General features: G+C 43.8%; 2 protein-coding genes across 8 annotated transcripts in view; one reads left to right on the plus strand and one right to left on the minus strand.

Annotated features, from left to right (window-relative positions):
* UBAC2 (UBA domain containing 2) overlaps positions 1-25495 on the minus strand; it is a 1796755-nt gene that overhangs the window by 559215 nt on the left and 1212045 nt on the right. The gene's annotated exons all lie outside the window — the stretch shown is intronic.
* The window catches only part of GPR183 (G protein-coupled receptor 183), a 267334-nt gene continuing 252498 nt past the window's right edge, over positions 10660-25495 (plus strand). For both annotated transcript variants that reach the window (XM_069637015.1, XM_069637014.1), the window contains exon 1: positions 10660-10820. The gene's annotated coding sequence lies outside the window, so the exon portion shown is untranslated. The remainder of the gene's footprint in view (positions 10821-25495) is intronic.

The raw sequence follows: 25495 nt of genomic DNA on the forward strand, positions 1-25495 counted from the left end.
GAGGGGTTCCCCAAAGGGCGAAGATCTCTTGAAGGACTTCCTGAGCTAGCTCCCACTCGTGGGAGACTGCTCTGCCTGCTCAGAGCGTCCGCTGTCAAGTTCTTCTCTCCTGCTAGATGAACTGCCGATAGAGAGATTCCTTCCTGAATTGCCCAAAACCAGAGCTGCATTGCCTCTCTGCACAGTGGCAGTGACCCTACGCCTCCTCTTTTGTTGAGGTAGTGCATGGCCACTGTGTTGTCCGTCATTATCAGGACATTTCTCCCCTGTACTGTTGACAGGAACGCTTTCAGAGCTAGTCTGATCGCTCTCAGCTCTAACAGGTTGATGTGTAGTCTGGACTCCGATGGAGACCAACGACCGCTGATGGTCAAGTCGTTGGCATGGGCTCCCCACCCCGTGAGTGAGGCGTCTGACTTCTGTTATCTCCGGCCATGGTTGCCAAAACAGTTCTCCTTTCAAGATGTTCTCTGGATAGGCCCAACATTGAAGGTCGTTGGCTACCTTGTCCGGAATCCGGAGGAGATCTGTCATTCTTCCTGAGTATTGTGACCACTGGGTTCTTAGTGCCCACTGGAGAGATCTCATTCTCAGGCGAGCCTCTGGCACAAGGAAGATGCAGGATGCCATGAGGCCTAGCAATCTCAAAAAGTAGAAGGCTGGGAGATGTTGGGCATTTTGAAACTTGTTGACCATCTGCAGAATATCTTGAGCCCTCACCTCTGGTGGCAAGGCTTTTCCCAGGGAACTGTCCAGGACCGCTCCGATGAACTGGAGTCTCTTTGATAGTATCATCTGTGACTTCTTTAAATTGAGGGAGAAGCCCAGTTTGTGAAGGAAGTGGCAGACATAATCTAGCTGGATCTGAGCTTGTTCCGAAGATACAGCTCTGATCAGCCAATCGTCCAGGTAGGAGTAGACTTGGATCCCTTCCCTCCTTAGACTTGCAGCCACTACCGACATTAGCTTGGTGAAGACCCTCGGGCGGAGGTCAGCCCAAATGGCAGAACTCGAAATTGATAATGAGAGCCGCCAATTGCGAACCTCAGGTATTTCCTGTGTTTGAGATGGATTGGCACATGGAAATAAGCATCCTGGAGGGGTCCAGAGATACCAGCCAGTCCTGGAGCTGGAGGGCCTGAAGGATCTAAGAGAGAGTTACCATCTTGAACTTGTCCTTCCTGAGGAACTTGTTCAATTCTCATAAGTCCAAGATAGGTCTCAGTCCTCCGCCCTTATTCGGTATGAGAAAGTAGGGGGAGTACCAGCCCTTGTTCCTCTCCGCTACAGGTACCGGTTCTATGGCACCTTTCTCTAGCAGGTCTACAATTTCCTGCAAGAGGAGCGGATCTGGAACTTTTGGAGAGCTGTGCCCCGGTGGATGACTCTGAGGGATGCGTAGAAAGGGTAGGCAGTAACCTTGGGCAACTGTCTCCAATGCCCAAGCATCTGACGTAATAGCCTGCCATTCCGTCAGATAGTAAGTTAACCTGCCCCCTACAGGTGTTTTGTGTGGAAAGACCTCAGAGTGGTTTGGGGGCGGCTGATGCAGATGCCGAGGGTAAAGAGGCACCTGCTGCTGCTGCGGCCTTAGTACTTTTGACCCGTCCAACTCGGGTGGATCTCCTTTGGCCTCTTTGAGCCGGCTGTCCTCTGCCTTTCCCGAATGCGGAATAATAGCGAAAGGACTTTCCTCTCCCAGAGGTTCCTGAAGGGCGAAAAGGAGTTTGGCGGATTGCAGCTCCTAAAGATTTTGCTGCTGCTTTAGATGTTTGCAACTTTTCCAGACTGTCATCAGCCTTTTTACCGAATAAAGAAGAGCCGTCAAAGGGCATATTCAAAAGTCTGGCCTGTTATCTGGAGCAAAGCCAGACTTTCGTAACCACGCATGCCTGCGGATTGTAGTACTTGCCGCCATGGCCCTGCTGATACTGTCAGCTGAATCGATGGCAGTGCGAAGAGATTCGCACATGGCATCTTTGCCATCTTTAATGATGTTAAGGAAGGCCTCCCTTTCATCTCCTTCCGGTATGCAGTCAGCCGCTGATGAAGCACACTCCCACAGTGTGTGACTGAACCTGGCGAGCGTACAAGTGGCGTTGATGGATTTCAACGCCATACTACAAGCAGAAAATAATTTTTTTGCCATAGAATCGTACCTTTTGTCATCCCTGTCCTGTGGAAAAGTAGGATAAGTGGATCTGCTGCTTGATGAAGTTGCCGCTTGAACCACCAGGCTCTCTGGAGTCGGTGTTTTGATAAATATTCAGGGTCAGCCGCAGCTACCCTATACTTGGCTGGCACTTTTTTATTGACTCCAGGGATAACCTCAGGAGTTTCCCAATTTGATGAAATTTTCCTTTGTAAAGCTGTATGGAAAGGGACCACAGGATCCTCCTGTGGACCTTTATCTCATATGTCTGTAAGGTCATCCTGTTGAAAAACAGGTGAAGGCGCAGACCAACCCATGAATTCAATAATTCTTGCCATCAGGGCTCTAAAGGGGGTTTCGGCATGTTCCCCTGGGTCTGGTTTGACAAATTCCACTTCTAGGGAAGTGTCCAATCCACTTGCCTCATGTAGGGATTCCTGTAGGTCTTTCAACCTTCTTTCCTCAGAGGTAAAATCCTCTGAAACAGGTGGTGTGGTGCTCTGCAGCTCGAAGGGTCTTTCTTGGTCAGAATCCTCCCCTTATTCATAGATTGAAGATAATCTGGGGTACTCTGACCTCGGAAATGGTGTAAAACCCATTTCTAAAGCAGAAGGAGCCAAACTTGTCATTATTGGCCTAGAAAACGTCGATGTCGTCGACGCGGATGTAAAAGGCTTCGAAGGCGCTGAGAAAGGCGTCGAGAAAACTGGAAGAGGCCTCGAGGAACTCGAGAGGATCGGGATCCTACTCGAGGATGTCGACGACGTTCTCAGCGTCGTGCTTGAGGCTCTGGGTATAACCGTTGGCTGTGAAGTAGCCGTGTTTTTTTCTTTTATCGGCGTCGACGATGGCGTCGATTCGGTCGACCGATGCGCCGAAGAACCCTTTGACAACGGTGTCGATGGCGCTGATCCATGAGTCGAAGGGATCTTCGACGACGGCGTGGAAGATGGTGCCTTCCTACCCCATAGCCCGTGGCGCTCTCGGGTGGACTCTTTCGCCGGGTGCAACGACTCGCAGTGTTTCGATTTTTTGGGTTTTTCACCCAGGGTATCACCCTCAGCTGTCTTCGAGGGGGTCGAGGCCGCTTTCTCGAAGACGCTTTGCATTTTTTTCCTGAATTCCTCCCACTCAGCCTGAGAGCTGCATTTTGTGGGGCAGGAGACCCTTTCTGGGGGAACAGAAGATAACGAGGAAGGGGATCTTCGACGTCTCTTTATGAGTGTCTAGATCTTGACGAGTGGTGGGAGCTACTTCGTGACCTAGAATGGGAATGCTTTCGACGGCGAGGAGACGAATGCCTCGGCCGAAGAAACTTTCGGGGAGGTTTTGACTGACTTACCTCTCTCGAGCTTCCCCATGCGCTCCTTCAAGGCTTTCGCCGTCATAGACATGCAGCCCTCACACTCCGAACAATGGTGCTCGACTCCCAAGCACCACAAACAGATCCTGTGAGGATCCGTTATCGACATTTTCTTTCTGCAGTCTTGACATTTTTTGAAGCCGGACCGCGGAGACGTCGGTTCGGATGAAGAAGCCATCGAGTACGAGTTGGTTTTATCGAGCAAATATAAGAGGTTTATCTGACTGAACTAAGCAATGATATTCCGAGGCCCCACGAAGCGCGGAAAAACGGAACTGAGCAACGGATGCCGCGCATGGCTATTTATGGGCATGGTGACGTCGGCGCCGATACGGTGGCTGTCGAGGGACACCAACTCGGTGGACGTTGACGCGCAGCGCCCTCTACAGAGAAAGACACCTTTCTCTAGCAGGTCTACAATAAGCTAGCTGGAGATGAATTATCAAAGATAAGGAATACGTCAGAAGACACAATCCCTTCGAATCATATTTTTAGGGAGGGGAATTCGCTGATATCATCATTATTACATATAGCACTGTACAATTATTATTCAGCGTGTTCCAACAGGGAGGGATAATGCTCGCCTCTGTCTTTAATAGAATCAAGACTACATGCGCTATGCACTTGGGCAATCTTCATTCTATGTCAAGAACGAAGGCAAGCATTATGCTTGTTCAAAGCTTTCCACTAAAGCTGTTGCAATATTAGAGACTCGCTTAAAATAGAAGGTCCTGAAAATTGAGTCGCTTGACCAGTCTGCTGCCTTCATGATCTCCTGTAGCGGAACCCCTGCTGCAAAAGCTCGGGAAGCCATAGCCCCTCTGGTCGAGTGAGCCCCAAATACAGAAATGTCTATTCCTGCAAGTGCCATTACCTCCTTTACCCATCTCGCTATGGTGACTGGAGCGACTGCGTATATGGTTTTCTGCGCTCTATCAATAGCTGGCTGACGCCCTGTGGTCTTTTCGCTACTGTTGCTGTCTCATAGCACTTTATACACTGAGCTATGCATAGTTTCCAATTGTTATGAAATATGGGTATGAAATCATCTTAGAGTTAGTTGTAGTATGCTGCCTAATATTAAACGCTACGCCTTCTGGGTAGAAAACTTTCCTGTTGATCCCTAGAGCTTTCACGTCTGAAGCTCTTCCACATGATACCAGGCAAAGTAACGTGGCTAATTCCCCTGATAATTGTCTTCTTGAGAGAAGCTCGTTCCTTGGCCATTGTTCAAACAAATTTAAGACTTTATGCACATGCCATAGGGATGAGTATTTTGGCTGGGGAGGTTTACTAACTTTTACTCCCTTTAAGACGGGGGCTCCGTCTACTAGCTCGTGTGCGGCTGAGATCACTGAGCTATACACTCCGACTGTCCAAAAGGCCCTGCCTCTATTAGTTAGGCTTGCTAGAAAATGTATCACCTGCGCTATAAGTGCTGAAACGGGAGGGATACTACTCCTTCTGCACCATATTTCACAAGCTTGCCAAGCAGGATTATAGCTCTGAATTGTGGAAGGGGCCCCATGACACCTTGATAAGCTCTGTTGCCTCCTCTGATGCCTCCTCTGAAAGTCCCGGCAAACGCCATCTGCGCCTGAAATTCTGCAAGCTAGTAGTGTTAGCGTTTGATCTTGTACAAGCGGATGCGGGCCTCACGATGGATCGGTTAGATCTGTTCTGTGAGAAATCCTCTGGGGGAAATCTTTTTTTTTTTAATATGTTTTATCAATATTCTCATCTGGCCTCTAGAATCCTGCAGAAATGCTATGTCAACGCTTCTCCTGGCGGTCTTATTGCCTCAGGAGTGAAGGAGCTGTGAAGATTGTTGCTTTCGGAGCGTTAATATGAAAAAAGTCCACCGCGCATGCACAGTCTGTTAATTAGTACGTCATCAGCTCAAACACGCCACAACCATGGACCGACCACCACCTCATCCACTTCTACATCCCAACAAAGACAGCCATTAGCTAAAACCTTCCTATGCCAGCTGCCCTAGCCCGATCAAAAAAGCTACTCACCAAAGAGAGAATGTGTCCACTCCTAGAAGTCTCAGCATTAGCATCACCCACCTCCAACAACCCCGAAGAACTAGTCGAACTTTACAACACCACCATTAAAGAGATCATCGACACAATTGCCCCATTAGAGGCAAAAAAAGCGAAAAACTCTTCCACGCCAACTCATGGTTCAACCAAGACCTACAACGACCTAAAAACGCTCAAAAGACAAGCAATGAAAAAATGGCAATCCTGCCCATCCACCCCACTACGCGACTCATACCTAACTATTGCTAAACAATACAAAAACGCCAAAGCTAAAGTTGACACATACAACACTAGAATCGACAATGCCCAATCACACTCAAAAGAACTGTTCGCCATCTTCAATGAACTAGTCATACCGCCCGCATCCAAACATCAAACAGTCAAAGACGAGAAGTGGTGTAATGACATCCAGAAGGCTATGCTTGACAAAATAGACCTACTCCAAAAGAAAATCAAAGCCAACCTTGACAGTCTACCCAAGTCTTCTCACAAAACATGGACTGCCCCCAGCCCTAAACACCCTACCCAACATAACAGCAACTCTCCACCGCCATTTACCTTTAGAAAAGTAACCGCTCCTGAGGTCCTATGCATCATGAAACAAATAAAACCCTCACTTTGCAAGGGGGACATCTGTCCAGCAAACATAATCAAAGACTGCGCTGAGCCCCTAGCCCACTTCATTGCCACTGTTATTAATGCCTCATTCTCCACTGGCTCAGTATCCTCCTCCCTCAAGGAAGCCTGGGTTCGCCCACTACTAAAAAAAACCACTCTAGACCCAGACTCACCCAACAACTACAGACCCATTACAACAGTGCCATTCCTGCTGAAAATCCTGGATAAGGCCGCTTACCTACAGATACAAGCCTACCTTGAATCTCACAACATCCTAGGCAAGAGACAGTCCGGTTTTCGCCCACGCCATGGCACAGAGTCGGCACTACTCGACCTAAAGAACCAACTCCTAAAAAATATGGATAAAGGCAAATGTGCCATCTTACTCCTTGACCTATCGGCTGCGTTCCATTTAGTCGAACACAAAACCTTAAGGACACACCTCACCAATACAGCTCACTTCTCGGAGGAAGCCACAACGTGGATCTCATCCTTCTTGGAGGGCAGAGTTATGAGGGTCTACTCAGACCAAGCGTCAGCCACTCCCTCCCCTATCAATTGTGGAGTACCACAAGGGTCCTGCACCTCCCCCACATTATACAACTTATTCACACTCCCGTTATTCAATGACCTAGAAGAATTCGGCATAACGTTCACCAATTATGCCGACGATACTCAAATCCTTCCCCCACTAACTGGTGACTACGAGCAAGACCTAAAAACCCTACAAAACACTTATGCCACCATCCAGGCATTGATGGCAGCAAATGGCCTTTGTCTCAATGGAGACAAGACCGAGATCTTATTGGTGGGCCCCAAAGAAACCCTCAGCAAACTAGATAGCAAATACAGCACCTTCTTAATTGAAAACTCAGTAATCTCCATCTCCTCTGCTGTAAAAACACTGGGAGTATACCTAGACTCTACCCTGTCCATGGACAGACATGTCAGTTACACCTCCTCCTCAGCAGCCCTAATGACCAAAATAATCAATGCAGTAAAGCCCCACCTGTCCACTACAAACCGCCTCAACATCGCCAGGGCCACCATAGGCGCTAAAATGGACTACTGCAACGTCCTCCTACTAGGCACCTCTGCCAAAAACATTAATAGACTTCTTATCGCACAGAACAACGCTCTGAGAGCAGCCCTCAATATTCCAAAGAGGGAACACATCTCCCTAGCAAGACAAAATGCCCACTGGCTCCCAGTCAAAGAGCGCATTCAGTTCAAGACTCTCACCATTACCCACAGATGCATATCCCAATCTGCCCCTAGCTACGTTACTGAATGGATACAACCAGTCCAGTCACTCAGACCCAAAAGGGACTTGTACGCCAACCAACTCGCAATTCCCAACTTCACTAGAGTTAAAGCTGGCGGCTCGAGTTTCGAAGTTCTAGCGCCAAAAGCCTGGAACTCCCTACCACCTTAACTAAGAGCTGAAACATCCCTCATAGCTTTCAGAAAAGCTCTGAAAACAATCCTATTTAAGTGAATCTCACTTATAATACTACTGCATGCAACAAGGTCTGTAAATTACAACTGTACCATGCTCACTGTTCCCATGTAACCTCGGAACTGTAGCCATGCCTGTAACCATGTCTCCATTTCTGTTCTCGTTATATTCACCATGCCAAGTAAACTCTCCTGTAACAGCGCCACGATGCCCGAGGGCAGCTGTGCGCTTTAAAAATGCAAATAAATAAATAAATAAATTGGCTTCTATGCGTGGGAACAGGCCAGTCGTGGTGAGGAAATCTAAAAACGTTTGTATAATCCGATGAGCGAAAAGCAGACCGGAGCCCTGTGCGAGAGAGATCGCTTGGAGACCCAGTCTGTTTTGATGTCTTAATGCCGGAATAAAGCCGCAAATCCTGGAATGAGGGATGACGGAGTGACGTGATAGTTGTACCAACACAATAGAGAAATATGTATACGATTTACAATGAAAACATTATTTATCTTGCGCGCACAATATTCGCTGCGCTCTAAACATACAAATACATTTATAAGGTCACATAATAGTGTTACGTAAAAATAAAGGGTACTTCGCTGTCGGTATGCAGCAACAAAGAAGAGGTAGGGAACTAGAGCAGCAGGGATGTGTACTTGTGCGAGAGCCCTGATTGGACAGCAGGACAGAGACTCAGCACTACTATCCTGCAAGGACTAAAGGACTCATGGGGACTGTAGTTTTTACTACATTTTGTATGTTTTGTTTGTTTGTTTTATTCTCATGTTTGCAGTTTTCAAACTGATAAAAAAAAGAAGAAAGTTTTAAAAGAAAGCTGTTGGAAGCAGTAATAAAAGGAGTTTAAGAATAATGCTTGCCTCCGGGTCTTGACATAGAATCATATTTTAACTTTCCTCAACAGGTGATGTAAGCAGTCGTTCCTGCCAGAATAGACTATAGTAGTACAGTCTATCTCGACTTTCTGCAAAACTCTTCAAAATCCAAAACACTGCAGCTAGGTAAATTATAATGATGCATAGAATAGCTGTTATCGTTAAAGCTTTAGACAACTGCATTGGTTGCCAGTGGCCGAGAATATTAGATGAAAATCCCTCTGCCATTCAAGCCTTTAAGACTAGGGGTGGGGGAATTTTCCACGAGCAGAACAAGAACACAGATTTCACTGCATTTCTTCCCCTTCCGTAGCTTCAATAGAAAACTGCAACTTCTGTGAATCTTTCCATGCTGCACATTTTTGTGGTTTTCGTACACCTTTTTGCTGGGTAATCGTCAAATCCCTGCGGCCAATACACAAGCTCATTGTCTAGCACGATCCAATACACAAACTTGGTGCTTCTGGGACATTCTAAGGTGGAGATTAAAGCAACCACACCGCTGGCGTTCTCCCCTATGCATGAGGTTTGGCCTAAAGGATTGCGGAAGATGTGGACAAAAGCAACTGGACTGCTCGCATCTACTTTTCTAAACATAAATAAAATTAAAATGTATTCGTCCATGACAGGGATCATCTAAAAGTGCACTAGTCTGAGGAAAACCTCAGAGGAGGTGGAAAAGGGAATTTTGGCCACGACTTCTAAAGACACAAACAGGGCCAAAAGATCTTATCTGTAAAATCTCGAATTACAAGCCCTAAAGATCTCTTCTTTCTCAAGATCTGTACTTCAATGAGTTCTTACATTTCCTCTACTCCAAATGGGGCATCAGGAATTTCTATCGGGAAGCAACTCTATAAAGCACCAGCCTGGTCATTGGTTTTACAGAGGCATAAAGCTTATGTACTATTTAGGAAACAACTCAATATACATCCCTTTGTTAACTTAGCCTCCAAAGTAGATATAGAAAATGAGGCGGATCAGTAGAGTTTAGCTTATTGCATTTGGGTGACCCTCTGGGTGAGAGAGCACTCTATAAGCAATACAGATGCCACTATGTGGGCCACAGGGTGAAGGTCTCAAGCAGCACAATGTTGCTGCTCAGGACACGCGCTTAGCGCTGACAGGCCATACTTGCACCCTTCCGTTGCACAATACCTCCCCACAACATCTCCACTCCCCTTCCCAACCCATGCCTGCACCTCCACCTGGGCATTCTATGTCCCTCCACCCCCACAAATGAAGAGTTAGGACCAGTTGGTAAGGTGGAAATGTTACATTTGCCGCAGCAAGCTTTATTGAGCCAGGAGTTATTTTGCAGGTGTCCCGTTTCTCTACCACGCCTCATTATTCTGTGCTGGGCGTGGCTTCCTCATCCCCACCACCTGACTAGATCCTTTGGTTCCAATCATGTCAAGCCCTCAGTCTGCCTAACCATCCCTCTCTACCCATGGCCATATTAATGTATTTTATTCTAATTTCTTTAGTTTCCCATTTCGTTGTTTTCTTCTTCTTACTAGCCAATCTATCAGAGAATGTCATTGTTTCCCCTTCATTCTAGCCATTCTATCAGGGAGTGTGCCCTAAACCCCTAAGAGTTCCCTTGGTTAGTGTCCCAGTTGGTCCCCTGCTTTTTTCCTGCCTTTGTGCGCTCCCCTCTTGCACCCCATCCCAACCCTATGCTCCACTGATGCCCCCCCTTCTTATTCTGACCCAGCCAGTTCCCTCGCCATGGTATCCCCTTTCAACAACCCTCCCATCCCCACCTTCTACTCGCACTTACCGCAGTACCAGCCCTTCTACCCATTGCCCCGTGCTTCTTTATGTTTCTTTTCTACAATAACCAACAAAACGTCGTGCTTCTTTATGTTTCTTTTCTACAATAACCAGCAAAACGTCTTTCAGTGCTTTTTGGTTAAATAATGTCATAGTTAAAACTGTCAGTTAAAAGAAAACATCAAAATGAAACCTTCCAGTAGTGAGGCTGATTCTTCTCAGAATCTCAACAATTTAAACAGAGGAAGAAAGGAACACTAAGAAAGAGCGCATTTTCACTTCCCGTGTTATGTAGGTGGAGTATCAGAGGCAGGGTAGAGGCTCAACTGCTGTGCCAGTGTCTTTTAGAGAAGTCGAAGACTTTCAACCACAGGAAAAGACTTGCTGACGCCACACCACGAGGCCAGCTGCACAGGCATCACCTTCGGTGAGAAATAAGGTGGAAACTTTTAGGACGACAGCGCCGAAGCTCCTCGGCTAGGAAACCAGAGGAGATTAAAAGAGCACGTTTCATGTAAGTAACATAACAAATGTATCTTCTTGATTCTCAACACTGAGATTTGTACCTTTTTGTGGATTTTGAGGGGCTGCTGCCTGCCAGGATCTGAATGAAAAGTTTATCCTCATGTGAACATGTGAACCAAAGTCAAATTCATGATATTTATATCAATATATTATAATCAGAAACAAGAAATATTCAAGCGTTCAGTGTATTCATGGGCGTGCACAATGCTGGAAGGTCAGAGGGACAATTTTGGTACCATATTTTCTTAGAACATTGATTAAAAAGCTAGAAATGGAGAAAAAAAAATGATACCCAAAAACGGAAATCGTTCAAAGGTATTAACAGATTAAGAAAGGCAAGAACTACAGTGTTAATTAAGAGCATGCCTGGCGAATTTGCTGGAACACATTTCATGCCCAAGACAGAAAGCGGCTAAAGATAATACTTTCCATTCATTATAATTTCGAAGTTCCCATCTCGTGTTTACGAAGTTAAGAGTTAACTACTGTACCATAGTGAGCAAGGGGGAACATTGTGGTTTCTAAATATTGCACAATGTCTCTCATCGTTTAAAAAGGATGTGAGCACACACGCTCCGCGAACGCTCTCTGGATGCATCTGTACTAGATACATTTTGCGGATAAAACACCGTGGGTGGAGCGGAAATAAAAGAATTTTAAAAGGACATATATGGGATAATGTAACCCCGACGGTACATTATTAGGATATTGCAAGATCTTCCATTTGCTGATCCATATAATCAATGTAGAATCTGTTTAGATTTAAAAAAAATGCAGCTCCTAATGGGTTGCAGAAAAGTAGTTCAAGCAGTTAAATAAATGTATTGAAAAAAACGTTCACTTTGTGCATTAAAATAAGAAATAAGATGCAGATGTTTGCTCACCTGTGTTAAACTCCAGCAGTGCACAAATTATACATTCTACCATAAACTGTGCCTTGTCAAGCAAGGAATTTAAAAAGCTTTTTGTGGCTTTAAGTGCTGCAGTGACAGCTAGAATTCTGAACTTTGCTTGCTCACGCAGCAGACATTGTAAGGTCCTAACTGAAGCGTAATAACTGATTACAGAGCTGTTGTGATGCCATTTTCACATTACAGTTCAGTTGTGATGTCATGATTTCCAGGCTATACAGATATTGCAGGCTTTCATGTATTATAAGAACTTTACATAGTAGTGTGCATTCTAGCTAAACAGTGGGAAAAGCTACAGTACGGCAGTTGTGTGACAAACTCAACATCCACAGCATCAACAAGTTTGGAACCTGTTGAACACCTCAGTGGAATGACCGTATTACAAACACCACATAAAATAATACTGTTAACGTGAACTTCTTTGTCATGCATATACATGCTTCTTATTACTTATTTGTTTATGTGGAGCAGTGCTGTAAGAAACTACTTGTATTTCAATATTGTAAATAACAGGCCAAGGGATATTGTAGCTGGACATAGAGTTATACAGAGTTTGGAAGTAAAGTGGAAGTAAAACCCTCACAACAGCTGGAGTTATTTTGCCAGTCCTCATGTTAACTTGTTTTACTGAAATCTCAGAAAATTGGATATCGATTTCCTTTGACCTAGCTGGCATCTTTTTCTGAGTGCTCTGCTGTCTGGAATATTAAAGCTTTGCCACTCCCAGGCTCTAGCAAACAAGCCACAGTTGCGAGGAGAACGTGGGATCTCCAGTGGCAGAGCAAGGTAATCAACATGAGGAACGGTGGTTCCCCAAGCTAAAAAAATAGGGGCGCCCACCTCAGTCTGCACGCATTTCAAGACGAGAAAGAAGGAATAAGGAAACTGTGCGAAATCATGCTATGCCTCGAGAAATGCTGAGTTCCTATTAAAGTTCGCACTCCTGAATAACTATTGAGAAGGAAATCTTTCAGAAACAGACCCCATAGAAATATAATAACAAATACCATGAGTTTAATTACTTTGGACAATTCAGTTCCAACTACTTTGATACACTGCTACTTGAAATGAATAGCTTATTTTTTGTTTATTCTATTTCTCTCTAACTGTTGAGATTATCTAAATGTTTGAAAGAGGCTCCTGTGAAAGATGCTCTTACCGCATAACAGATTGATACACTCAGAAAAATACACACCACATCCCCTCACTCAACCCTCTGCTTTTATATTGAACTGCTGACGTTCTTTGAAAGTGTGATGGTTCTATGACGGGTATCAGCCCATTATAGCATATCCGAAAATCCAGCGGAGCGAAAATGCTGAATTTTGAACTCTGCATTGCAACACATTTATATGTGGGTGGTGGGTTAGGGTAATAAATTTTGTAAGGGGATTATGGGGGTGGGAGTGCATGGGTTCTCCCCCCACATACAAGTACATTGATATGTGCAGGGGGATCATAACTTGGTAATTTTGTCCACAGGATGTTTGTGTGTGAAATAAATCACATAGATCCCTCTGATGCAGACACATAAGTGACTAGAGTGAAGTGTGGTTAACCAAACTAACTGTCCCTGAAAGGTGCCGGACAACAAACGACATATCAACTAAGGGTCAGCATGCAGAAGTAAACTATATTATGCGCTAATAAAAATGATCACATAAAGGTTGTAGTATTCAGGATATCATTCCATGTCCACATATCAAACACAAATACCAAAGAAACGGACCTCAAACTAAACAGTTCATGACAATGGTCTTGGTACATGTACCTTGTAGAACAAAACCTGCTCTAATGGGTTAATAAAAAAAATGATCATTTTTGGGAAAGAACTTGGGAGTCTTTAGGACAACTAAGACCTAACATTTCTGAAAAGGGTTGTTGGGACGCTGTTAACGAGCATGTGAAATTGTTTCCTTGAATCCTGTTATCTTTTACCTGCAGCTACCACTCTCTGTCCCTATCCAATAAAAACAAATTGACAATTAAAACTCTCTGTGCACTCTTAATCCTGAAGAAAGTATTTTTACTGATGTTTCATGCATCTTAACAGAAACAATGCAATTATTACACAAATAAAAAGATGCAGAACCCTAAACGATATCAAACTATGACAAAATATTAGATATATTTCCTCCCAATTTTAAAAGTGCCGTCCAGGTATTCATGGGTAGCCCAGGCAACAGTCAGTTAAGAAAACTGATGAAGGTAAACAATAGTAGGCAGACAAACTCTAAAGCATCGACTTTTTAATAAAGAAAACGGTTTTGGCAAATGCAACGGTATGGTGTGTAGACCAACATAAAGTGCAGCACTGTTTCATCTATTTATCTTCGAAATGGGCAGAGCGGGCACCACTGTCTGATTGATGTTCTTTAGGTGCTGCCGATGGCAGAACGTCAAATCTGCACCTAGTAGGCAATTCTCTTGCAATAGATCTACTGTCCAGATTGCGGTTCTCTCTGCCTGGCCAATTAATACATTATGAAATGTGTTCCATGCAAGGGTTAATTCAATTGCATTGTTTCTTTGATATCCATAAAATACTCTGTAATTTCTTTGCCTGAATATGATCTCCTTTCTTAATAACGTCAGGGTTTGCAAACCGCAGAAGACCATCCATCTAAGAGAGCAAGGAGTAACTATGTTGAAAGTAAGGGATCTTTTTAGCACAATCTCGAGAAAAAATATCTTAGAGCATCTCGTGTCCTAAGCAAGCCAAAATATTTTGCCAAATGGCAATCCATGGCAGAATCAGACTAATTTTTAGGGCAACGCTTACATAATCTTAATTTGAACACGTTGTGTAATGTATAATTGGGTGTAGAGGGTGCTAACAATAGGACTCTTAGAAAGGTCTCATCAGCCGATTGAATCACAATGGAGTTTCCCAGCCCCATACATCTAAACCCATACATGGCAATTACTCTGGGCTTCACATTATACACACTCTAGCGTAGTATCTACTGGTTGTTAACTCAAGTATTTTGAGAGTTTTTCTATTGGCCCACTAGCCTGAGTCAGTGCTGCCACTGGCTAGTTGAAGTGACGGAGGCCCCTCAGATTTTCTGAAAAATTTACACCGAGGTATGTAAATGACTTTACCCTTTCCAGCAGCATAATATTTAGAATGTTTTTTGACCTAGGAGACTTTTTTCCAACAAGTATTTTAGACTTGCCAATATTAATAATTAATTTAGCAGCTTCATGGGCAATACAGTGATCAATGAGGAGGTGAAGGGAAAAAAGGGATCCTTACTATCACAAATGCAATGTCTGGACAGTTTAAAAGTGATATCTGTGACCCCTATAAACCTGGCACGTCGTGTCATAGTGCAAAGGCCAGGCCGAAAGAATGAATATACAAATTAAAAAGAAGGGGGGAACCAAGCCACATCCCTGTTCGAACCCTTCTGCAATGAAAGTGGTCTTGTATAGTGCCCTTCTGCCACTATTGGTGGCCTTGCTGCGCAGAGCCCTGTAAAAGAAAGGGGGGGGGGGTTATTACTGGGGCAGTGGGAGAGGCAGATGCGAAGCATGTGGTGGTATTGGGTGCAGGTCAGGGGTATGCCAGTCTGCTTTCTATGGGTTTGTTGGAGAAAATTGGGACTATTTTATCCATAGTGGAGAGCAAAAGAGCGGATGGACTACAGCACTTTGCGTCTAGTTAGCTGCTGATGTGGGGGGAGTGTGATAGGGCTAAAGAGGAGAGCTGGGTCAGGGTTCAGTATTGTCGATGTGCTAATTAATGGCCAGGTCTGAAATTGCTGTCTGGGGGTGTGTGTGTGTGTGTAGTGTAGGAGTAGTCAGAGTAAGAGAGGTGTAAGCATTAAAAGGCAAAACAGCCTGGAACCGTGCACTCCTACCACTGACCTCTTGCAGGCATGTCCCATTTCACCAGCTCACATTGCCACTGTCTTTCGCTCTCTCCCCAATAGATACGTTGTATTATATCTAGTGTGAAACAAAACAATTACCTGCAATAAGCAAGATGGAACGTTGTATGCTTCAAGAATTAGCCACAATTACCCTCTGCAGAAGATGGGTTCATAAAAGCTACACAGACCACACCTTCAGCACAAATATATTTTACAATAATGAGATCTAGATTAAGGACCGGATCCCTTCTGGCAATCCCTTTTCTAAAACCGCTGTGTGTAGCAAATAAAAAAGTATCTGAAAGCCATGTGTAGTGTCTCTTATGAAGTAGTTTACCAAAAATGTTTGGAAGCTACACCCAAAAATCGGACAATATAAAGAAGGCAGATCTCCATCACCTTTCCTAAAGTGGGGTATGATCAGAGAAGAGCCAAGGGATGAAGAAATATATGACGATTCATGGATTTTGTTCTAGAGTATTGGGTAGGGCTAGGCGGGCCACACTATTCCAGGGTTGGGCCAGGCCAGAATCGTGCCCGTAGGTCTGGTTTGGCTTGAAGAGTCAAACGTGAGCCAAGCCAGCAAAAGAAAGGCCAGAAGGAAGGCACGGGCTCACATGTGCTATGTGACAATCATCTGAGCCACGATCTCTCCAGTGAGGCTACAAAAATGCAGGTTAATCTTCATATGAAAGGTATAGTCACAGTACATAAGACAGAACCTCACATGCACCATATGCCAATCAGCTGAGCCTCAAGGGCCCGGGTATTGCCATTCAATGGTACAGGGCATCAATGAAAACTTAAAGACTGATGGATCTTCTGCAACCCTCTTTTCTCAGAGCACCACCCTGCTATGGTCATGTTATCCTGTCTAATAGTGCACTAGGGACTGCACTGCTGCAGTGATCCCGGCCTTACTCCTGTGCAATTAAAGTCAGTGCACAGCTCAGTGTTTTAGGCCTATGAGGAAACGTGACTGGCAGCTCGGGGGCAGTGACGATCATGCGAAAACTGGCAATAGTCCAACCCAAATCAATTCTTTCCTCCTCCACTGATGTTTTACCAAGAGCTGAGCTGTCCATTGGCCATATCGCTATACAACATACCGGGAATTATAAGTGTGTACACACACCCACACACCTGTATGTCACTACACCAACCTGTGTCCGGGCAAGGTATTTATTCCTCAAGCATTTTGGATTGGGCCTATGTTCCATCCAGGAATTGATTCGAAGCAAGTCCGTCTTTTGGACCGGACAGATCCGAACCTCATCCCACTTGCTCAGTTCTTGTACAGAGTTGAATGGATGATTCAGAGACTGTTTGCACAAGTATCAGGCAGCGAGCAGAGACACTGTGCGTGCTGCGACATGTTGACCCATTGTTATAAAATGGGGAGAAACTAAACAAGTACCGGAATGCAAGGCATTTTTATCTGAAAAATGCCAGACTTCAGTGTGATGTATGGGCTGAAGTGGCATGGAAGTGGTGCAGAAAGTGGTCTGCTGTGGTCTTGTGCGGATTGCAGGATTTTTTTACCTCAACTTTCAAAGGCATGCCTGCTGGTGGAGTCCTACTGCAAGGAGGCACACAATCCCAGTCACTGTGTAGAGTTTAGTGCGATAGTGGTGCAGAAAGTGGACTGCTGTCTTCTGTTGGCAGGGGCTCATAAGCCCCACGACATCTGGCCATCTGGAAACTGGAACCAATTATTGCAGTGCGTCCCGAAAACCCTGAGTAAGCACCCCTGCGCTCGGCGAACTGTGAGTATTTGTTAGTACTCATTACCTTAATTTCTTATTCTGTGGCCATCGTAAAGAAGAATGGCAACCCGGCCGAGTCTGAGAAGCCACAAATCAGTGGCTAACATGCATGTAATGGGGGATAACGTTGGGATGGTGAACCGCTCACTGCAAAGGATACGAGCGAAGAAGAAAAGGGTGGGAGGGGTCCATTCATTGAGGAGCAAATGGCCTTAGAAATTATGTTAAACCTGGACGACCCCATTAAAAAAAACTCAAAAAAACCCATAGGAATAGTCAAAAAGGTTGCAGCAGAAGGTTGGTAAAAAAAAAACAACCGAACGAGGTCGGAAGATACCTGGTGGAAAGCACACCACGGATGGCTCTTGTGCCTTCCCCATAGCAGGACAAACAATTACAAACTTTTTCCCAAACGCAGGGGCAGCACTGAAATAAGATCGATACCAGTAACTCGTGCAAGGGCTACAGTTATCAGGTCTCATGTCCAGGACATCAGCATGATTGATTGATTATTTATATAGCGTCTATATACAATGTGTTTCAAAGCGCTTCAAGGCAGGAAGGGAAGAGGGGACAAAACAGTGACATTCTTACAAGTCCTGGATACATTCAGAATGTGAAATTAACTATCGTAATCAGCCTGGCAACATTTCAGATAGTAAAAGGAACAAACACTACTGCACACCTGTGTTCGTAGGCATTACGTATAGATAAGGCAGGTAGTGAGGTGCAGAGGAGAAGTACACAACCCTGACACTAGGTTGTGGTAATCACAAGAACAAATGAAAAAGGATATCCAGGGGCTATGGAACACTCCCTTGCCCTGCACACTCGTGGTATTGTCAAAAGACAAACAATAGTAATTTGGTGTATCAATAGTAATTTTCACATACAATCTGTTTTCCCTATGGTTCAATGAGCAAACTCTGCGCTTGTGTTCCCCGTTAGAATTATTGCCAAAAAGTTCTATTTCTTAAAAAGTCCTTTTAGTAATATCATTTCCACAATTTTCAAACAAATATACAATTTATTTGTCCATGCTAGAATCAACATGTAATTAATTAATAGTGTTATTGTACATTATTCCACATCTAATACAACAATATTCATGCATATTGTGCTATACAGATATCAATGTCTGCATATTATGGCTTTCAGTGCAAATATACAAGCTCAACACGTTTCGGGACTCAAGTTCCCTTCTTCAGGAGCGAAAGTGAATGCTTATGCAGTGTTCAGTAGATTCTAATATTCTCACAATCTTCAGAGACCTGTGCAACAAAAGATAATAAAAAGTAATCGTGTTTTAGTAATATTGTTACTTAAACACCTATCTGATCTCAAACTGCATATTCATTTCAATTGTTTAAAGTAGCCCTATCTCTCATCGGTGCCCCTTGGCGATCTTTAGCTGTTGGTGTTTTTAGGTGAAGATTATTGGCAATGAATGGACGAACAGTCATTCACCGTCCCGCTGTATCCTAAAGAATGATTATATGAATTAAAATGGTATATCTCAGCTTCCTTGCTGTTAAGGCATATATTAAAATTAAATATCGGGACGTCACTGTCTTCAAGACCTACTTCCTAGTGTGGTTATGGCCACAGTATTCTAATGCATCTTTAAGTGGCTAATTCTTCAAAGGTTTCCGTTACTTAGCCCAAGTTAACACTTCAAATTTCCAACGGGTGTTGAGTTCCAATTCTCCATCTGCATGGGAAATATAATCATACAGGGGATCCTATTGTATCTTTTCTTAGTTGCCAATGCCAATCATCTTTAATGTATAGACCATAAGTGTTCCATATTCAAGTTCCCTTTATAGAGATGCTCATATGTCCCACACTAGCCGTTCGTAGACTGTATTGGCGATCATCTCAATTACACGAGTAGTGGTCCTAAATGGGAAAGAATTACATAGTGCTGGATTCAATGTATAATCCTAGTTAGAAGATTTGATGTGGAATCTAAACGAAACGTGTACATGGCACTTACCGTGGGTCTTCAATTGTACGCAAATCATTAGACTCAGGACCAATATGTGGGTCGTATCCTGTTCAAATCTATAGGCGCCAAGGCGCACTTGCGAGACCTAAAGGTAAGCATAAGTTTCTATCAGATAAAATGCTTCAATGTCAGAAAAAGGGGTGCATAAGGGCTGTACTAATCTCTTACCTATGTTTGTTTGTACCGTCGTGTTTTCAGAGATCTCGAGGTGGCCGCGAGTAATATGCTGCAGTGTTTGGCATCCATTTCCCAGTTACTGTGACGTATATTCACGCCAGCGTGATGACATCACGTGTAAACAAAGGACGTCATCATGCAATGTGTATATCTCTCAATGCGATATTCCACATAAATCAAATTAACTCCCTTTCTCTGACCCGAGGTCCCTCTACTCGCATCTGCATTAGAGTCAATCTGCCATGTCCTATAAGATGTTTAAAGCCAACTCAGAGATGGCTATAACGTATATTCGTGCATGCGCAGTGACGTCACAATAGATAGTGGGACATCATTGCGTTGCATGTGTGACACTTGTGATGTTACATAAAAGTACAGTTCGCTCTATTACCAGGGGCACCGCTGCTCACATTCTTCGTTAAGATCACTTTCACCGTAATGTGGTACATACTGTGATCATCATTTTTCACAAATTCATTGTTTTAGTTTTTACAACATGGTTACCACATTTCATTATTGACCACATCTGGTGTTCAATATCAGATGTTAAATTATAGTGCATAACATCCTTATCTCCCATAGCTCTGGTTGTCTACATAAATCACTTTAATCACTAGATGGCATTTACAAAATGTCAGATAGAGACACTATCTCTGTGTTCACATTCACTTATCTCACATGGTTACTATGTACATTCATCTTCTTACTCTGTGTGTATTGATTGTACGTAATAGCTGTTCAAATCTCAAAACTACCAGGTAGATTAATGAAAGGTGTTAAAGATTCCTCTCCACTCTTCTTGGAGTGATGCATATATCAATGATCTATTCCTTAATAGACAAAGGCTTGAAGTTATTCCAGTTTCCTGAATTAAGGAGGTGATTTGAATACTCCATTATGTTAGGAAGAGTTGCTGGTATCTAGAGGAAAGCTCCCAAGTGGAAATCCTCATTCTTCCCATATGGACTCATACTGTCCAATTTGTCTATCCAGTAAAGTTCACGTTGGTCTAGCCTTTTTGCATGATTTCCTCCCCTTGGTGCTTTTTGCACCACTTGTAGTATTTGGTATTTCAGCTGAGCTACAGAGTGTCGATTTTCTGTGAAATGTCTTGCCACTGGTGACTGGTCGTTCTGGGTCCCGATATTACTTTTATGTTCATTGCATCTTTCTTTCATCTTTCGTGCAGTTTGTCCCGCATAATATATGCCACATGGGCAGTTCAATGCATATATTACTGTTTTGTATCGCAGGTTGCATAGTGTCCGAGTTTGATTTTTAGCACCTGTTCGAGGGTGTCTCACATAATCTCCTTTTGTGATATTATTGCAGTTGCCACAAGGTAGGCACGCAAATGTTCCCATTTTTTTGGTGTGTAGTGTCCTTCGTCTTTGGTCTACGGTACGTTCTGCTTTCACCAACTGGTCTCTGAAGTTTTTGCCTCTTTTATATGCAATAAGCAGTGGTTCTGGTAATAATTTATGTAATTGGGTGTCCATTTGTATGATCCTCCAGTTTTTCTCATCAGGTGAGTGATTTGATGACTCTGGCTTGAAGTGTGTATAAGAATGGTATCTCCTTATTTTATGGTTTCTTTCTCAGTAATTCTTCTCAAGTTGTTTGGAAGGATCTCTCCTTGGCTGCTGTTATTACCTTCTCAGGATAACCTCTCTCTGTATATTTTGATGTCATTTTGTCCATTTTCATTGTTAATGTGGAATCCACTGAAGTGATTCTTTTAGCCCGGAGGAATTGGCTATATGGTAGGTTATCTCTTAGGTGTTTCGGGTGGTAACTATAGTAATGTAAGCTGTTGTTCACATCTGTTGGTTTAGTGAATAAGTTAGTAATGATTCTTCCCTCCTTTAATTCAAGAGTTGATGCAATTCAAGAATTTTTGTAGTTGTTCTTTGTCCCCTCTCCAAATTACAAAAACGTCATTGATGTACCTCAACCAACATATTAACTCCGGGCCTCATTCAGCATGTGTAGTTATATGTTGTATTATATGTTGTATTTCCAGGTAATGCATAAATAAGTTTGCGCAGCCTGGGGCCATTAGGGAGCCCATGGAGGTACCAGAGTCTTGTAGGTAGAATTGTCGATTGAATCTAAAGAATTTGTTGTGTAATATAATTTTGGTCAATTCAAGTATGAAAGTTTTTTCTGTTTTGCAATCATCATTTTCCTTTAACAAAGCCCATTCCAATGCTTCTAGTCCCTTGTCATGATGAATAGAGGTGTAAAGACTCTGAACAATTACCAGGAGGTCACTATCTTGGAGATCATCTAGATTGTGCAATATATTGAAGAAATGGGTAGTATCCCTAAGATAATTGTTCGTTTTTTGTACAATTGGCTGGAGAACATGATCCACATAGATTGCCAGTGGGTCAAACACACTGTACGTTCCTGCTTCTATCGGTCTCAGGGGTGGTTTTTCGAGTTGTTTGTGGATTTTTGGAAGACCACAAAACACAGGTGTTATTGGGTTTGTTTTAAATAGGTATCTCTTAGTTTTCTCTCATATCCAACCGTTTTCCAGGGATTTCTCAAGTGCAGCCTCAATCATAGTCAAAATTCTCTATGTGGGGTCTTAATCAATGGGTATGTAAGTATCTGTGTCATTCAAAAGAGTCTGACAATGTGCACTGTAGAATGACGTGTCCATCACGACTATTGCTCCTCCTTTATCAGCAGGTTTCAACGTCAATGTGTTGTCATCTGCTAGATCTCTAATGATTTTACTCAGATGTTTCCTGATATTGCACTTCCCGATTTTGTTGTAATCAAGTTGACTACGCAATTGAGTTGTGTTCTGAATCGGAGGATCAAATGTACTCTTAGATTTAATCTCCAAGAATTCGGTGTTTGGTGGTCTTTCGATAGCAGATTGTATGTCAAAGAACACTTTCAATCGCATCTTTCTCATCAATCTATAGAGGTTAATATGCTCCAAGTGCGTGGTATTTTGTGTAGCGGTAAATGATAAACCCAAGTTCAGTTTTTGTCAGCTGTTTAGATGTTAAATTGACCACTAGGTATTGTTTGGTTTGTTTCTTGTCCTTCGATTTCTTAGTGCTTCTTCTTGTGGTCTTTTGTCTAAAAAAGCCTTGGGTACTGTTGAGGACATTGTTGCTGTTGGGAATTATGAAAATTACCACTCATAGGATTACCTGATGTCGTTGGCTCGACTGTTTTGCTCCCTGTTCTCCTTGTGTCTTCTCCACTGGAGGGAATATCAGATAGTGCAAGAGCTTTTGATGGAGAAAAGGAGGGGAGTGGGAAAGGGAATGAGACAGACAAGCATTACTATGCCTGACTATGATTGAGGTAGTGCCAGAATTTAACAAGAGGTGGTGGAGAGGGTGTTGGGGTACAGGGAAAAGGAGAAGAACAAAACAAGCAGCTATTGTACTAGACCTGATGACATTTCAGATAGAGGAGAAAACAAATGAGGATGACGGAGGAGGGAGGAGACAAGCAAGCTGCTATCAAACAGGCCAGGAGACATTTCCGATAGAATAAGTGCTAAAGATACAGTGAAGGGAGGGGGTAGTGAAGAGGGCGGGGTGAAGAGGGGGGAGTGAAGAGGGGGGTACAGCAGTGAGAGGGGTTCAGGTAGGCAGACATCTCAAGAAAACAACAGGGGGGGCGAGATACAACAGGAAGGCAAACAGGCAACCAAGGGGGGGTTAGAGAACGGATAGAGAGAAGGGTAGGGCTGGGCAATAAAGATGATTGCACTAAGCTCAATGCATGAAAACAGATCTAAATTCAAAGTAGCTCAATGCATGAAAACACTGCTAAATTCAAAGTAGCTTTCTGAACACCTTACCATAGGACGCAGCCGACCGAGGGTTGGTCCCACCTGGCGGCTGCAAAAGCTTGGTGCAACAGACATGTGATGCCTCTTGTCATGGGCTCACCATCTGAACTAACAGCTGTCATGGAGAGAGAACAAGTGAGTACTGGTAGTGTTTGATGCCTGCACGCAAGAGTTGGATCCTCGGCTCCACCACACTTTAAGGGAGACGGAGGAAAGGATACATTTGACTTCCATGACGGTATGGCATGAAATGTAATCCTGAGCTCATTTGTTGAGCTATACGGCAACATCTGGGACGAAGTGAGGGCGCACACCATTTGCTTAAGTGATATCAAACTGAAATCAGATTTGTTGAGGACCCTTACTTGTTCACTTCCTGATCGTTTACCCGTATGCACACACAACAAATGTGCTTACCAATCAAATTCGACCCAGCCTACCCTCATACTGAAAAGTGGTTCCATGACAGTAATTGGGGACAAGGACAGGGTAATGGATGGTCATACCTTGGGTGATGTGCCCTTAAACATAAGGACTGGGGCTCAAGCAGTGGATGTGTGCAAACCACAGGGTCTCTCGGGGAACTGCTTAGCTGAAGATTGCTAAAACAAGAGTGGAGACAAGACTGGGAATAGACCAGAAAAAGTCCAAGAACTCCAAAACTAGTTCCTGCAAATTTCTGGGCTCCCCATATATTACAAAAAAGGTGGGTTGGAGGCAAAAACTTTTGCCACATTGCTTACAACACAGAAGCTACCAAGAAACAAGCAAAAACCTGATACGATGGTTGAAAAACCCACAGTTTTGTTAGTGGATGATTGTATGTTAACAAAGTGATTGAAGTACTCAAACTAAAGACATTGGGGGAGGGTACTGGTGCGGGTCTGGGCCTCGACGCCATTCCTTTGATGGGGAATTTTGCAAATGAACTGGCATGCAAAATGGCTGTTGGATCTTCGGAACAACCAACGCCTCTCAACACCTTACCAACCGCAGGTCTTTGGTTGGGGGCAAGATGTAATCAAAGTATTCAAATAGATTCACAACAAAAAGGGATTGGCCTGGGAATGCAACCACCGAAACGAGGTCGGGCTCAGAAACAATGGACCCGACTAAGCTACTTGGTATGATGAATTATACTGGGCCCAAAAACTGGAACTGGAAAATAGGCATTGTCCCGATAAGATTGCATGGCTGAGCCATTTAATTTCTGCCCCAATCAAAACCCCTTCCTCTGTTGAAATGGCAATACAATGTCCGCAACAGGATTGGGGAGCAGGGGGGTGAAGATAAAAGAAAAACGAGCACACCTAACATCAGGATAAGTCTGTGTGATGAGGCCTCCAAAGGCAGAGCTCCATCACTAAGACTGTCATTGCACAGAAATTACAGAACTGGCCATGCGAGTGGCAGATAGAGGATTGCAGTTGTTTCCACACCCCTAAGCATGATCACAATGACCTGCAGTAGGACTACAGCATCGCATTGGCTCCAGCACCGACCACAAACCTAGAGTCAGCTAAGCAGAGGGATGAGGAAATTAAGTGTGCTGGTTGTTGGGGGTCATGTAAAGCTCAGGTTCACAGGCTACCTGGGTTGGGGGTCACAAAGTTGAGACTGTCCACACCTCACATGAGACTGATGGAATCCGTCCCCAAAAACCCATGAACTTAGCAACGTGTTTGAATCCTGTGTAATTGCGTGCTAATTGTCACTCATGTAAACTGAAAAGTGTTTTTAACAACTTTAAACCCTTTACTGAGAGGAAATGTGCCACTCTACCTTATGGAAATCACGGGGGAAGGGATTTTGGTGTAGGACACTGTTCAGGGACAAATGGAAATCAAAAGCTCGAGGTTAAAACAGCACAAAGAAATGTTGGCGGTAACGAACATCAATGTAAGTGGCAGAACCCCATGAATGAGGTTTGTGCATCAGTGGAACACTCGCTGCTTAAGATCCTGGAATGTGTATTAGATCCAACACTGTGTCCCGGTTTAGTGCTAAATCGTGGTGAAATTTTTTCACTTTTTAACAAAATCCCGGCCCTACATTTGATCTCCTCCAGGGACATAGAGTAAGTGCAGTTTTATGA

Source organism: Ambystoma mexicanum, chromosome 7p, assembly GCF_040938575.1.
Source record: "Ambystoma mexicanum isolate Mex_15411 chromosome 7p, UKY_AmexF1_1, whole genome shotgun sequence".
NCBI classification, from domain to species: Eukaryota; Metazoa; Chordata; class Amphibia; order Caudata; family Ambystomatidae; genus Ambystoma; species Ambystoma mexicanum.